Raw genomic sequence first — 14111 nt, 5'->3', positions numbered from 1 at the left:
AGATTTACTTGGTACACTATGAAATATATTTGTTGTTAGTACATTTAGTTGATATTACAAAAAAAAACTATGCCGTTTTTCGTTAAAATAGGTACCCAAATTTAACTCGAAGACTAAAACCATGATGGTTAGATGCATGACCACATGTTTTGACTTGGAACAAACTAAAACGACTTCCAATTTGGATTTTTTTTTACAAAGTTGGTTAAAGTAAGACATGTTTTGACTTGGAACAAACTAAAACGACTTCCAATTTGGAACTGATGGAATACAAAAAAAATGACAATGTTTTGCAAAGGCATTGCAGGAGATCAGTACAATCAGGACTTGCTGAATTACAGATGTGAACTTTAAGAAAGTGTAAAAGTACCCCTCAAAAAAATCTACCAACGGAAAAACAATATAGCACACAAACGACATCGACCGTGCATCGCTGGGCTCCGCTATGAGCTCAGGCCAAGGGCTGATCGGGGTGGCAACTTCTGGTTTTGGTTACCGGTCTCTCTTGGTCTTGGACTTGGAGGAGAACAGGCGTGGGCCGAAGCAGGTGGTTGGGGCTGCACACGACGGTTGAGTGATGCAGGACGGCTCAACACAGGCTGGCTCAACACAGTAGCCTTGGCTGCTCTTCCTGAGCGCTTCTGCAGTTCTGCGTCAGGGTTTGAGGACCTGATCAGTGTTGGACTGACAGCACAACGAAGAGAGAGGTCGAAGTCCGAGAGCATGATGTGCCCGTCCTCCCGGACAAGGACATTTTCAGGCTTGAGATCGCGGTATATGATACCGAGCGTGTGCAAGTACTCCAGTGCCAGGAGGACTTCCGCTATGTAGAATCTGCATCATGAGAACGTTTCATCAGTGAATCACCTCAGAAGGTGGAAAACAAGGCAGCAAGCCAGCAAGCAATATTTCTTTCAGCAAGCAATACTTCAAACCAATGAACTCAGAACCTTAACTCTGTTAGGCACATCTGGGCAGTGAAATGCAATACACACAGACGGTAAATTGCAGATAAGGCATACTTGACGGCTTGCTCCGAAAAATGTTTGCCAGGCTGCCTCTGTCGAAGGGTGTGAAGGTCTCCACCGGGGCAGAACTCCATGACTAGGCAGGAGAACTTGTCGGTCTCCAAGTGAGTGTAAAGTGTAGGGAGGAAAGGATGGTCCAGGCATTGCAAAATCTCCTTCTCTGTTTGAGCCCGAAGCAGCTTTTTCCGACCTGCAAGTGATGCCTTGTCCATAACCTTCATCGCGAAATAGCTCGCGGTCCCACTCAGTTCCGAGAGATACACGCTGCCAATATCGCCGGAGCCTAGTCTCTTCAGCAGCCTGAAATGACTCGGTCCAAGGATCCCGTCTCTAGCTCTGGCCGTCTGGATCGCCTCCCACCGCGAATCGTTCGCCTTGTGAGGCTTCGTGCTGCTCATGCTACTGCATGAGCTCTCGTCGCTGATGTCACTGCTTGTGCTAGGCCTGCATCTTCCACTGTTACCCCTGTCACCAACCTCGGATGGGTCAGTGAACTTAGCACTTGCACTAACCTTTGCTTGACTGGTCCCTTCACATGTCTGAAACGAAGTGGGGTTTCTATTCATACTCTCACGCTCCACCGCTTTCTGCTCCTTCGGCTCAGGTTTATGACTCAATTTGCTCAGGTTGGTTGTTCCTGGTAACACTATCAGTGCTGAAGCACAAGAATTGTTTGTCTGGGGAATCTCCAAAGGGGAAGCACTCTTAGGATGTGTTTGGTTGCCTGGCCCAACCCACAACCCGGCCTTCTCTTTCTTTTTCCTGCGACCTCGATCGGCTCTCATCTGCGAGTGAACACTTTCCCCTGTCCCAAATCAGCTCACTGCACCAACAATCGCATCTTCTCAGGTTTGTCCCCCCATCTAGATCTGTTGTTCTTTAACAACGTGTTTGGTTTGCCGGACATCGGCGTCCGGAATCATCCGGTCCTATATCTGAAACTAATATATTTGTTTGGTTTACATCACAGATCTGTGTCGTCCGACATCAGATGCTCCATGTAGCGTTCGTTAGAAGTGCAATTATGCAGCACCGGTTCACTCCCAGAAAAACAACGGACGACCTCATGCAGGAGCAGCTCATGCCGGATCAACTGAATTCGCAAACCAAACACGTCCTAACATTTTCTTGTATTTTTTTGCTTCGATTATACTAATCCTTCGGTCTTGTTGCAAGGTCATCTCCCCCTGACCTAGATCTGCTGCCTGACCTAGATTCGCTAATACCTCATACACAGGCCAGTCTTTACCTCATACTCCTCTATTTCTAAGTACATATCTGCTTATTTGTACAGTCTTGATTTCCTGTTGTGTTTAGTTGTTGGCCTGATCGTGTGTAGTTAAGTACATATCTGTTTATTTTTTTCTGTTTCCTGATTATGTTTAGTTGTAAAATAGTGTGTTTTTTCTGTTTGCATCCAGATATCTTGTTTTTTTGTTCAATTACTTCGTGCAGCACCCTTGTTTTGCATTGGAACCTCCAATCAAATAATTGACGATACTCACTGATGTCAAAATTCACTAGCTTTCACTGTAAGATAACTACTATTCATAAGTAGTCAGTTATATATGTTTGTTTTTTTACAACTATTCATATGTGCATCCATGAGAATCATAAGGCCAGATGGATGAAAAAAATCGACAAGACAACTAAGCTACATAATAACATGTTCAGTCATATAAAAGATTTTTTTTGCTTAACACAATTATATAAAAAATGTATATGTTACATCCATCTACCTGAATCCTCCCATGTCAGGTTCCCTTGATCCTAGCTAAGTATTGGTAATCTCTATGAATTGTACTAGTATGACCAGAAACATATTGCCAAGTGTGCACTGAATGTACATAAGATATTTTCGGTAAGTAGGAATCTGGAACTGGCATTTTGAAGTCTGTAAGTCTCAAATGCAAAGTTCCCTTGGTCCTAGACAATCTCTACATCTCAATCAGACAAATAATAATGTCTGGAGTCTGGACAAATTGTACTCCTATAGCTACAACCATGAGGGTACTCAGAAGTCCATGATTTTATGCTTGTTAAATATATATCTGCTTGTTAAGTAAATGCTTAACTGAACCTTGCCATCTTTCAATATTAGTATAGATTAATATATATATTAGTGTATATCTGCATGTTAACTGACTTAACTGAACTTTGCCATCTTTCAATATTTGTGATGTGCTTATTTGTCTATTATATTAAGTATATATCTCATATCTGCTTGTTTAGTTAAGTACATGCTTATTTGTGATGCTTGTTAACTGAACTTTGCCATCTTTCAATATTAGTGATGTGCTTATTTGTCTATTATATTATGTATATATCTGCTTGTTTAGTATATATTAGTATATATCTGCTTGTTAACTGACTTAACTGAATTTTTCAGTGGTGTGCTTAACTGAACTTTAACATGTTTTGCCATGTTTCTGCTTGTTTAATATAATGGATTATGCAACTAGCATAATCTATCTATTATATTAAGTAGCTAGTTGTTCCTCTTTTCTTCTCCCCTCTTACCTTCATCTGTTCCTGTTTTCCTCTTACCTTACAACAATCTTACCTTTTGTTCCTCTTTTCTTCTCTCCCTCTTTAGCCTCTTGTCTTGTTTAATTTAATGGATTAATGCATTATATTATGCAGTTACCTCCATAACTATCTTCTTTTTATACTATGCAGGTAGTTAATGTATTATATTATGCTGCTACCTCCATAACTCTCATCTTTTTATTCTGACCATTTTTCAGTGATGAAATTATGTAAAGTCTAAGCTTAGGACCAGTTTTCAGTGATGTTTTCTGTAAATTTGAGCAGACCACAATTTTTCAGTGATGTTTTTTTTTCAATCTGAGCAGACCACAATTTTTCAGTGATGTTTTTTGGTTCAATCTGAGCAGAGTACAATTTTTCTGTGATGTTACCAAGCCAGTTTGGAGGAACATCATTAGATGTAGCAACCCTGGCTTGTTTTTTTTCAATCTGAGCAGAGTACAATTTTTTTCTCATTCAACAATTCCCTTATCTTATTTATTCAGATATGTTGGGTCCAAATCGTCATTTGCTGAAGTTGAGAGCATCGGCATTGGTTGTTGCTATATCTGAAATTGGTCACAAAATAGGGCCATGGAATTCAAAAGAATGCCTTGAAATTAAAAACCATAGAATCATAAAAATAGAACCAGTCATGTTCTACATAATAAAAAAATGATGCTGAAAACCATTTGTTTCATTCTCTAAAGCAACAACTGACTTTCAAATTAACCAACTTATAAGTTATATAAATAACTAATCAAATGTTGCTCCATGTATACCTGTAGTAACATGCAAAACCTGGTGCGTGTCAGTCAGAACCATGTTAGCTTATCATTCAAGTAGGTTGTGAGGTTAGCATTAGAACACGCGTCTGCCAAATCACCATAAATCATGCCATCATGTGTGAATTGTAACTGTTTAGTATACACTCTAATGTGACATAGTTCCAAAGATTGATGGACTAACGTCAAAAGTGATACTCTCGCCTTGGTAGTTCGTAGCTAGCTTGGGAACCATGGGTATAGAAAAACAATTCAAAATATCTTGATATCAATCTGCTGATTTATTGAGTCCCTCACTGGTAGTCGTTTTTTTTCATCCCCTATGGATCCTTCAAAAATTCTAATTTGGAATGCGCGAGGCCTTAATGGGTCTGCTAGACAGGATGATGTACACACTTTGGTGGATTCTGCTCGAGTTGATGTGGTTTGTCTTCAAGAAACTAAAATGGTGGATGTTTCTCGGTTTCTTTTATTGCGGATGCTAGGACCAGCTTTTGACAATTTTGTATTCCTACCTTATGTTGGTGCTAGTGGTGGCATCTTGGTGGCTTGGAAAAATAGCATCGGTGTTTGTGCTGGCAGTAGGGTGGATGAACATAGCGTCTCTGTGAACTTTCATTCTAGCACCAGCTCACCATGGTGGCTTACATGTGTGTATGGTCCGCAAGGGAACCATGAGAAGATTCAGTTTTTGCAATCTCTTAGAGAAATTAGAGCTCTCTGTACTGGGCCGTGGCTTGTGCTCGGGGATTTCAATCTGATATTAAGGGAGGAAGAGAAGAATAACAATAACTTAGACCGTGCCATGATGGGCAGGTTCAGGAAATGGGCAAATGACTTGGCTCTTAATGAAATTCCATTGATTGGCCGGAAATATACATGGTCGAATGGACACTCTAATCCTACACTGGTCAAATTGGATAGGGTTTTCTGCACAACAGATTGGGAGGAACAATTTTCAGATTCTCTTCTCCAGAGCTCAGCCACGGATGACTCCGACCATTGCCCTTTGCTGCTTGGGTTTCATGATTTCAGCAGAGGAAAAGGGAAGTTTCACTTCCAAGCATTTTGGCCTAGGATGGAGGGTACTCATGATGTGGTAGCTCAATCTTGGGCCGTGCCATGATGGGCAGGTTCAGGAAATGGACAAATGACTTGGCTCTTAATGAAATTCCGTTGATTGGCCGGAAATATACATGGTCGAATGGACACTCTAATCCTACCCTGGTCAAATTGGATAGGGTTTTCTGCACAACAGATTGGGAGGAACAATTTTCAGATTCTCTTCCCCAGAGCTCAGCCACGGATGACTCCGACCATTGCCCTTTGCTGCTTGGGTTTCATGATTTCAGAGGAAAAGGGAGGTTTCACTTCCAAGCATTTTGGCCTAGGATGGAGGGATTTCATGATGTGGTAGCTCAATCTTGGGCGCCTGTTCCAGCAGGGCCTTGCCCACTCATCACTTTGGCCAAGAAATTAAAGACAACGGCTAGGAGTCTGCAGAGCTGGAATGACAAAAAAGTTGGGAGGATTAAGCTGTAGCTTGAGATGGCTAGGGAGCTCCTACATCAATTAGAGGTCGCGCAGGACAATCGTTCCTCATCTCCTGGTGAATTGTGGCTCCGAAACATGCTCAAGAAGCACTCCATTGCCCTGTCTTCTATCTCTCGTACCATGGCAAGGTTGAAATCGCGGATTGGGTGGTTCAAAGAAGGTGATGCCAATACCTCTCTTTTTCTTGCACAAACAAGGTTCAGGAAGAAAAAGAATTTCATTGCCGCAATACACTCAGAGGATGGGCAAATCTGGACTGCCCATGAAGGAAAGGCAGCAGCCTTCTTTAACTTTTATCAAGGGCTACTTGGAACTGCAGAAGTAAGGGATGTTACCGTTGATCTGGAAGCTCTAGGGATGCCATCTTATGACCTTGATGCCCTTGATGCGCCTGTCTCGGAGGAGGAAGTCTGGGATACAATTAAGGCCCTTCCTTCGGACAAATCCCCAGGTCCCGACGGGTTCACTGGTAGATTTTACAAAAGTTGTTGGTCGGTAATCATGGCTGATTTCATGGCGGCAGTTCACTGCATTTGGGCTAGAAATTTCAGAAACTTGGGTCCGCTGAATTCAGCTTTTATTACACTTCTGCCCAAGGTGGAGGGGGCCACTAGTGTGAGAGAATTCCGCCCAATCAGTCTGGTTCATAGTTTCGCGAAGTTGGTGACTAAATTGTTGGCTAACAGGTTAGCAGGCCGGCTGCAAAATATGGTTTCCCCCAATCAAACCGCTTTTATTAAGAAACGGTTTATTCTTGACAACTTTATGCTAGTCCAGCAGACGACCAGATTCTTACATTGTCAGAAGCAGGCTCGTATCCTTCTCAAGCTAGACATTTCAAAGGCTTTTGACTCGGTATCGTGGGCCTTCCTTCTCAAGGTCTTGAAAAAACTTGGTTTTGGACAGATCTGGTGTGATATAATAAGCGGGTTGTTAGCTACCTCTTCTACCAAGATTTTACTGAATGGTCTGCCCAGGGAATGTATTGGGCATCAACGCGGGCTGAGGCAGGGTGATCCTCTATCACCTATGTTGTTTATTCTTGTAATGGATGTCTTGAATCTGCTCGTGCAGCGAGCCTCTGGGGAAGGGTTTTTTCAACCTCTCTCTTCAAGGAATATGCAGCACCGTATCTCACTGTACGCGGATGACACAGTGTTATTTCTAAGTCCTACTGCCCCGGACATCAGTGTGGTTATGGATATTCTTCATCTATTTGGCTCAGCTTCAGGTCTAAGGACTAATATCCAGAAGAGTAGTGTGTTCCCAATCTGCTGTGGAGAAGAAGAGGTGAATTGTTTATAGGACTTGCTGCCATGTAATATTTCAGATTTTCCCTGTAAGTACCTCGGTTTGCCTGTCTCCCAAGAAACTCTCAAGGGATCAGGTTCAGGCCATTGTTGATAGAGTGGCCAGCCTTCTGCCAGGATGGAAAGCTGAGCTTATGACCAGGGCTGGTAGAGCTATTCATGTGCAGTTCGTCATGACGGCAAAGATGATTTATGCAGCTTTGGCACTTGACCTTCCTGTATGGGCCATCAAAGCAATCGATAAACTGAGGAAGGGCTTCCTCTGGAGGGGCAGGAAAGAGTTCTGTGGTGGTCATTGCCTCTTGGCTTGGCCTAAGGTTACCCGTCCCAAGGAGCTGGGTGGTCTTGGGATTAGTGAGTTAAAGAGCCTCTGTTGGGCTCTGAGAGCTCGTTGGCCATGGCTGCAGAAAACAGATCCCAGTAGGCCTTGGACGGACTTCCCCACTCATGTTTGTAAGGTGGTACAAAATCTGATTGCTGCAGCCGTTATTACTAAGCTCGGTGATGGAGCCAATACCCTTTTTTGGAAGGACAGATGGTTGGATGGGAGATGTATTAAGGACATAGCTCCTGCAATGTTTGATATGGTGCCCTTGCGTCTTGCCAACAAACGGTTGGTCAAAGATGCTCTCCCTAATTTCCATTGGATCTCCGATGTGAATGGGGCAATTTCAGTCAGAGTCATTGCTGAATTCCTGGAACTTTGTGAAGTGCTTGATGCAGTTGTGCTTCAGCCTGGAATAAGGGATCGACATATATGGAAATTCAGTGCTTCAGGGGATTATACAACTAGTTCTGCTTATAAAGCTCTCTTCCTTGGTTCAGTTCAATTCGAACCAGCAGAGCGTGTGTGGAAATCTTGGGCTCCTGGGAAGTGCAAGTTCTTTATCTGGCTTGTGGAACATAATAGGTGCTGGACTGCTGACAGCATGGTTTAAAAGGCGGCTAGGCGGAACTAGGCGCCCAGCCACCGCCTGACCGCCTAGGCGACTTAGGCGGGCGCCTAGGCAACGCCTTAGTAGATGTTACAAACAGCTGTGAGCTGTTACAAAATACCAAGCAACCAAACAGCTGTTACAGCTCATAAACTAGAAATCATCACAAATTCACAATAGCATAATAATGGATATGAAATAGCCACAAAGTAGTTTCTAAAGGAACAACAACAAGTCACAAAATTTAAAACAACACAATACCAAATGTCCAAATCTGAAATAGCCACATAGATAGTTTGTAATGGCATAATTAATAGTAACTAGCTGCAGTTAGTAATGCAGCAAATATGCTAAATTGCTAATGCAATCTAGCAATAGCTACTCTCCCTGTCTCTCGTCGCTCAAAAATCATCATCAAACTCTCCTGGGATATTGGGTGCCTCCCCTTCTTCACCATCATTGCCACCATTAGATTCATCTTCACAATCTGTGATTTCTGCATCGTCATGTGGAACATCTTCATCTTCATCTTCATCTTCCTCTTCAGCCTCTGACATGTTTTGTGCAGCAACAGAATTTCTTCTTGAATACACATTATGGGCCCTTCTTGGTAAGTTTCGGCCACGAAGTGCTTGCGATGCTCCAATGGCATTATCCACAAGGTCCCATGTAAGGTCACACTCACACCCACGCCCACCTTCAGGGACTACATGCAAAGAATCAGCCCACTCATTGTCCCAGTTGAAGTCCTCATGAACCAATGGATCAAAGTTTTTCCCCTTCTTCTGGCGTAGTTTGTCCCCTTATCCCAGTTGAAGTCCTCGTTGCGCAGTCTGAAACCAGGGGAAGCAGGGGAGGAGGGGATGAGAAACATCATTTTGAGGAGGGGAGGAGTAAGCAGGGAGTAGGACTTACCAGCAGCAGCAGCTAGCACTGCGGCAAGGAGCAGGGAGCCGCAACCACGCGCAGAGAGCAGCAGCCGCGCGCTGGTAGCAGGGAGCCGCGCGCTGGGAGCACGCAGCAGCCGCGCGCGCGCAGGGAGAACGCAGCAGCCGCCGCGCGCAGAGCAGCCGCCGCGCGCAGGGAGAGAGGAGCAGCCGCCGCGCGCAGGGAGAGAGGAGCAGCAGGGAGAGAGCGCAGAGAGATTTGCGCGCGAAGGAGCAGCCGCGGCGCCGCGCACGCACAAAGTATTTTTGCCGCGCGCGCACAGTGGAACAGGCCCAAAACAAAACGCGCGCCTAGCCGCCAAAACCCTAAAGCCCAAAACGAGAAACCCTAGAGGATAAGGCGTCGCCCAGGGAGGAAAAGGCGTCGCCCAGACGCCTACGACGCCAAGGCGGACGCCTACCTCGCCAAGGCGGACGCCATACACGGTTTCCTCTGGGCGGCGCCGACGCCTAGAAGATTTCCCCGCCTGGACGCCTAGGCGTCGCCTAGGCGACGCCTAGGCGACGACTTTTAAACCATGGCTGACAGGCTCAGAAAAAGAGGACTAGATCGACCAGAGCAGTGCCCCTTGTGCGACCAAGAGGCTGAAACCATAAATCATTTGCTGGTCAAATGTGTTTTTGCCAAGCAGTTCTAGTTTGATTTCCTTAGTTCAGTGGGGCTGCAGGAGCTGTGTCCAGCTCACGAGGATTCCTTTGAGTCGTGGTGGAAGTCTAACAGCTCTCGGGCATCTGATCTTATGAGAAAGGGTTTTAATTCTTTAGTAATCCTAGGTGCTTGGACCATATGGAAGCATAGGAATAGATGTGTCTTTGATGGATGTAATCCTAGCTTGGTCACAGCCCTTAGGGTGGCTAGGGAAGAGGCGGTGCTCTGGTCCTTGACTGGAGCCAAGGCTCTGTCTTTCCTCCAAGTAGATGAGTTGCTGGCTTAAAACAGCGCTGTGGGTCGTGTTTTTCCATGTTAGTCGGTGCTCCTTAGTTAGTCTCTAGTGTTGGGGTGTGTGTGCTGTAATGGGGTTCTCTCCCCCTTTCTTATTCTTCTATTAATACAAAGATGCGCAGCTCTCCTGCGTATTCCATAAAAAAAAATTGAGCTATGCTCTTAACAATGCAATACACTACAAAGTGCTTGTTTTTCAAACCAAATCAGCAACAAAGCACCAAGGATTCTCATGATTCATGAGCATGTCAGCTAATTCTGACAAAGCAACAAAAAAATCAAGATCAATAGATCATCATGCATTTATTGTGACAAATAGAAGATAAAGCATTTTAACCTTCACTAATCAGTGCAATTGTTTCATACTGGACTGTAGATTCAGGACCGCAGCACTTCTGATTCTCAACTTGGGTTTCCTGAGAGATATCTTTAACCTTTTCATGCAAAACGAATTTATCTTTTATCCATACACACTCCAGAACTGTACATGCATCATTCATAGAGGGGTAGTACTCTCTGAAAGCCTGTAGAATAAGAGAGAAAAGAGGCAAAATTATTAAGCAAAATCATTACATTGACTAGCAAGATAAGTTTGTGTGAAAAGTGAAAACATGGTCTCAGGAAATACGACTTCTCCAAGATATACAAAATGACATCATTGCTAGTGTGGAAGTAAAATACACCTGCACTCCACTGATGCTAATCTTAACAGCCTGCTTCCTTTCAGTAAGATCAGTGACCTTATTGTATATAGACACAACATCAAGTAACATCTGTGAAATAAGTACCAGAGGGTCAGTGCCTACAGCAGAAGCTATGTATGAAAAACAGAAAGAATATAACAATATTAGCTAGCATGTGATTCCAAGGAGACTTTCCTAACCTGTTAGGAGAGCGCATGTCAGCAATTTCAAACCGAATTAGATTGATATAATATTAGCCATGCTTATAGATTAAAAGCCTCACCTGTTGGATCAGGACCCTTACTCGTGCAAGCAAAGAAAGCACAGCCGTGCAAAGATCAACGAAGAATGATCTAGCAAGTAAAAATGTTATCTGACTGTAATCTAGGTTAAGAAACTTTGGACAGCTTTCAATTGCAAGAGAAATTTATATTTGTTTCCTTATGAAGTTATGATGATAATGATGTAATGATTAAGGCCAAGGCAAGACATGTAGGGTGTGTTTGGTTTGAGGAATAGGGTGGTTCATCTTGTTCTCACTCTTCATTTTTTTTTGGTCTGGTCTGTGGAATGGATTGATCCATCACTATCTCATTCCTCATAAACTAATAATTAGCACATGCTCAAGGAATGGGATGATTACTTGATTCCACAAAAATCCATGGGATGCACTCATGAAGCATGGGATGATTCCGCAAACCAAACACACCGGTATAGTTTAATGCAAGCCAAGTGCAAGTGCACAAGCACAACTAGTCCTATTTGTTACCTAAGAAAATAAACAGAACCATGATGTAGCAAGCATAAGAAAAAGGATACATTGCTGCCTTCATAACAGGTTCAGACATCTGCAAGGGACCGAGAAATTTGACTAAGGTTTTATACGATATTAAGCTGGGCAAAGTATGAAATCTCACTTCAGGCCTATACATAAGTCAAGATTCCAATCACATTGCTCAACAAACAGAAAACACACCTGGGATAACAAGCGGGCTACACCCAAAAGCCTCTGGTGATGGCTGTGGTTTGCAACAGGTTTCTTCTTAGACTGCCTATACCAGAATTCAAAAAAATTGTAAAAAACCAAACATTCAAGTAATCACTAATCAGAGCAAGTGAAATTCGTAAGAGGCGTAAATAAAATAACAGACTGACTTGTTGGGGACGAGGATCGTGTTGGCCGGCTTGCGGCATGCGAGAACTGGGAACACGGCGTTGAGAACCTCAGCGAGGCCGGCGCCGAGCAGAAGCTTCAGGTCCCTCCTCACCTGCGCGCTTAGAAACTCGTCACTCGCTCAGCGGGATGGGAGGTTTCATCAGGAGGTGTAGAGCAGTAGAGGAGCGGCCGTGCCTCACCTTGAGGAGGTATTGGAAATAGGCGGCGCCGCGGTGCTGGTTCCGGTGCTTGTATACCAGGCGCTCCAGCACCCCCGCCTCCGCCTGCAGGTGACGCAGAGCAGCCCGCAGCCGCTGCTCCTCGTCGCCCTCCCCAGCAGTGCCCGCCTCCGACCTCTGCGGCATGGCCGACGGCGTGTGGCGGCGGATGGCCTCGTTCGTAGCGCGGCGCGGAAGTACTCTGGGCCAAGATGGGTGCGATGGTCCAGGTAGAATTGAACTCTGAGGACTCGACGTACGTATATGGGTTGTATCGTCTGACCCGGTCAGATGTCTGTTTGAAACACAAAAACTTTATTACAGTTATATATTACAGAAACTTTATTACAGTTATATATCCTCAAATATTTTATACAGATATTTATTTTTTTGTTTAATCTACTGTCCAGAGTATAAAAATAAATAAAGAAGATAAAAGAGGACTTTTATATAGAGATGATGAAGAAATGTTCTCTTTATTTTAAAAACGCTTTAGAGAACATTGTTGCAATACCTACCTGGGTTTTTTTTTCCAGACGAGATAACCAGAGGCTAAAACAAGCGCAATGTGGTCAGTCGGGAAGCAACCTTAGCATTGTGATGGACTATTCCTTTGCAGGTTTCATTCACAATCTGCAATGGGGGGAAAAAGCGACGATCAGATCATGAACTAGGGTTGCCCAGTGACTGAACTCAAAACAAATACTTACTCCCCAAAAAAAGAACAGAGGAAAATGAAGTGCCTCAAGAAAATAGAACACGTCATCTGGCTGTGACATGTTTTTTTTTGTGCCGCAGGGTGCGACATACTATTCAAGTAAACAATAAACCGATATTTTTTATCAGAAGAAATATCAAAAGGAATCAATTGTCGCGAAAAGAAGGGACGAACTTTTCTCATCTTTCGGCGAAATGCAGAACAGCAGATCTATCTATACGACCAAAGCACAGTACAACGAAAGGCGGCCGAATCAGGAACGGACCGGGGGAAACAGAACCGGAGGGAGATGTAAATGTGCTGCAGACGGAGTCTCACCAGATCGCGCTGCGCAGAGCCTGCAAGTCCTGAAAGACCTGAGCCTTTGTGCTTCCCAAGAAGCAAAAAAAAAAAAAGCGAGAGGACGCCGCGGCGGAGACAGGAGCCCGAAGCCTGCGCTGCGCGCTCCTTTCCAGTTTATCGCCTAGCTCTGGCGCGTGCAGGACGTGCCTTGCAGAGCAACGGCGGAGGGTAGGGAAAAAAGAAGAAGAACAAGAAGAGGGCAGGAAACGGGAGGTGCCCTTCTGCTCCCCGGCCCGTCAAATCACTTTCTTTTTCTACCGGGTTTTTTTTGGTAATTCATTTCGCAGGTGCAGTGATCCTGTCCCGTAGTTTTGGGGGGTCCCTGGAGAGGCGGCGCCCAGTCTATCGATAAATGATAAAATAAATCATAAAAATATAAATGATAACTCATTATTTTTTGAATAAAGGGGATGGTTAAAGTTTTTTTAAAAAAATAATGGTGTCATATATTTATAAATGGATGAATATATAAACGGATGGAGTATAAAACAGGCTACAGATCAACTGATGCTTGATGCCCCCACATACATACACACACATGCCGCTCGGCTCTGCTCATGGCATCTCAGACCGAATCCATAGCGTCCGTGCATCGATACGTGATTATTTCAACGCTCCAAGCTGTCCATTGGATAGGTTTTGCCACGCCGAGAATATGATAGGTTTTGCATTGGATAGGTTTTGCCAACGCTCCAAGCTGTCCATTTCAACACACATGTGCCCTCGCCGCTGCTCGTCAGGAAGCATCCGCGGAGCAGCAAAGATGTGTCGCTGCCTCGCTGCTGCTTTCAGGACCAACAAATCTCACGTGCGCATTGGTTCGCATTCGCAGAAGCAGGAGCACTGACGAAGGAGGGAAAGCGAACCTGGAGGACGTCCACCACGGAGGGCGCTTCCGGATTTTGTTCTTCCAGCCGACCGGAACTCTCTATGGGTCTCCGGGTTTTTGAGGCCTTGGACCTC

General features: G+C 44.4%; 3 pseudogenes across 3 annotated transcripts; all 3 read right to left on the bottom strand.

Annotated features, from left to right (window-relative positions):
* Positions 1–269: 269 nt before the first annotated feature.
* On the bottom strand, positions 270–4068 carry LOC124188260 (protein kinase pseudogene; annotated as a pseudogene). Its single transcript, NR_174707.1, has 2 exons — positions 957–4068; positions 270–834 (listed from the first exon to the last, which is right to left on the bottom strand). The product of NR_174707.1 is annotated as a protein kinase pseudogene (transcript).
* LOC124188261 (uncharacterized) lies at positions 282–13351 on the bottom strand (annotated as a pseudogene). The gene is made up of 10 exons (NR_174708.1): positions 13125–13351; positions 12607–12721; positions 12071–12383; positions 11870–11982; positions 11691–11766; positions 11534–11562; positions 11019–11091; positions 10715–10804; positions 10369–10555; positions 282–834 (listed from the first exon to the last, which is right to left on the bottom strand). The product of NR_174708.1 is annotated as an uncharacterized protein (transcript).
* On the bottom strand, positions 10138–13455 carry LOC100272378 (DUF4477 protein pseudogene; annotated as a pseudogene). The gene is made up of 9 exons (NR_174706.1): positions 13125–13455; positions 12607–12721; positions 12071–12383; positions 11870–11982; positions 11691–11766; positions 11534–11562; positions 11019–11091; positions 10715–10804; positions 10138–10555 (listed from the first exon to the last, which is right to left on the bottom strand). The product of NR_174706.1 is annotated as a DUF4477 protein pseudogene (transcript).
* Positions 13456–14111: the final 656 nt, after the last annotated feature.

The sequence above is a fragment of the Zea mays genome, chromosome 5, assembly GCF_902167145.1.
Source record: "Zea mays cultivar B73 chromosome 5, Zm-B73-REFERENCE-NAM-5.0, whole genome shotgun sequence".
Lineage (NCBI taxonomy): Eukaryota > Viridiplantae > Streptophyta > Magnoliopsida > Poales > Poaceae > Zea > Zea mays.
Note: the sequence above shows the minus strand (reverse complement) of the source record. Positions and strands in the feature narration are given on the sequence as shown.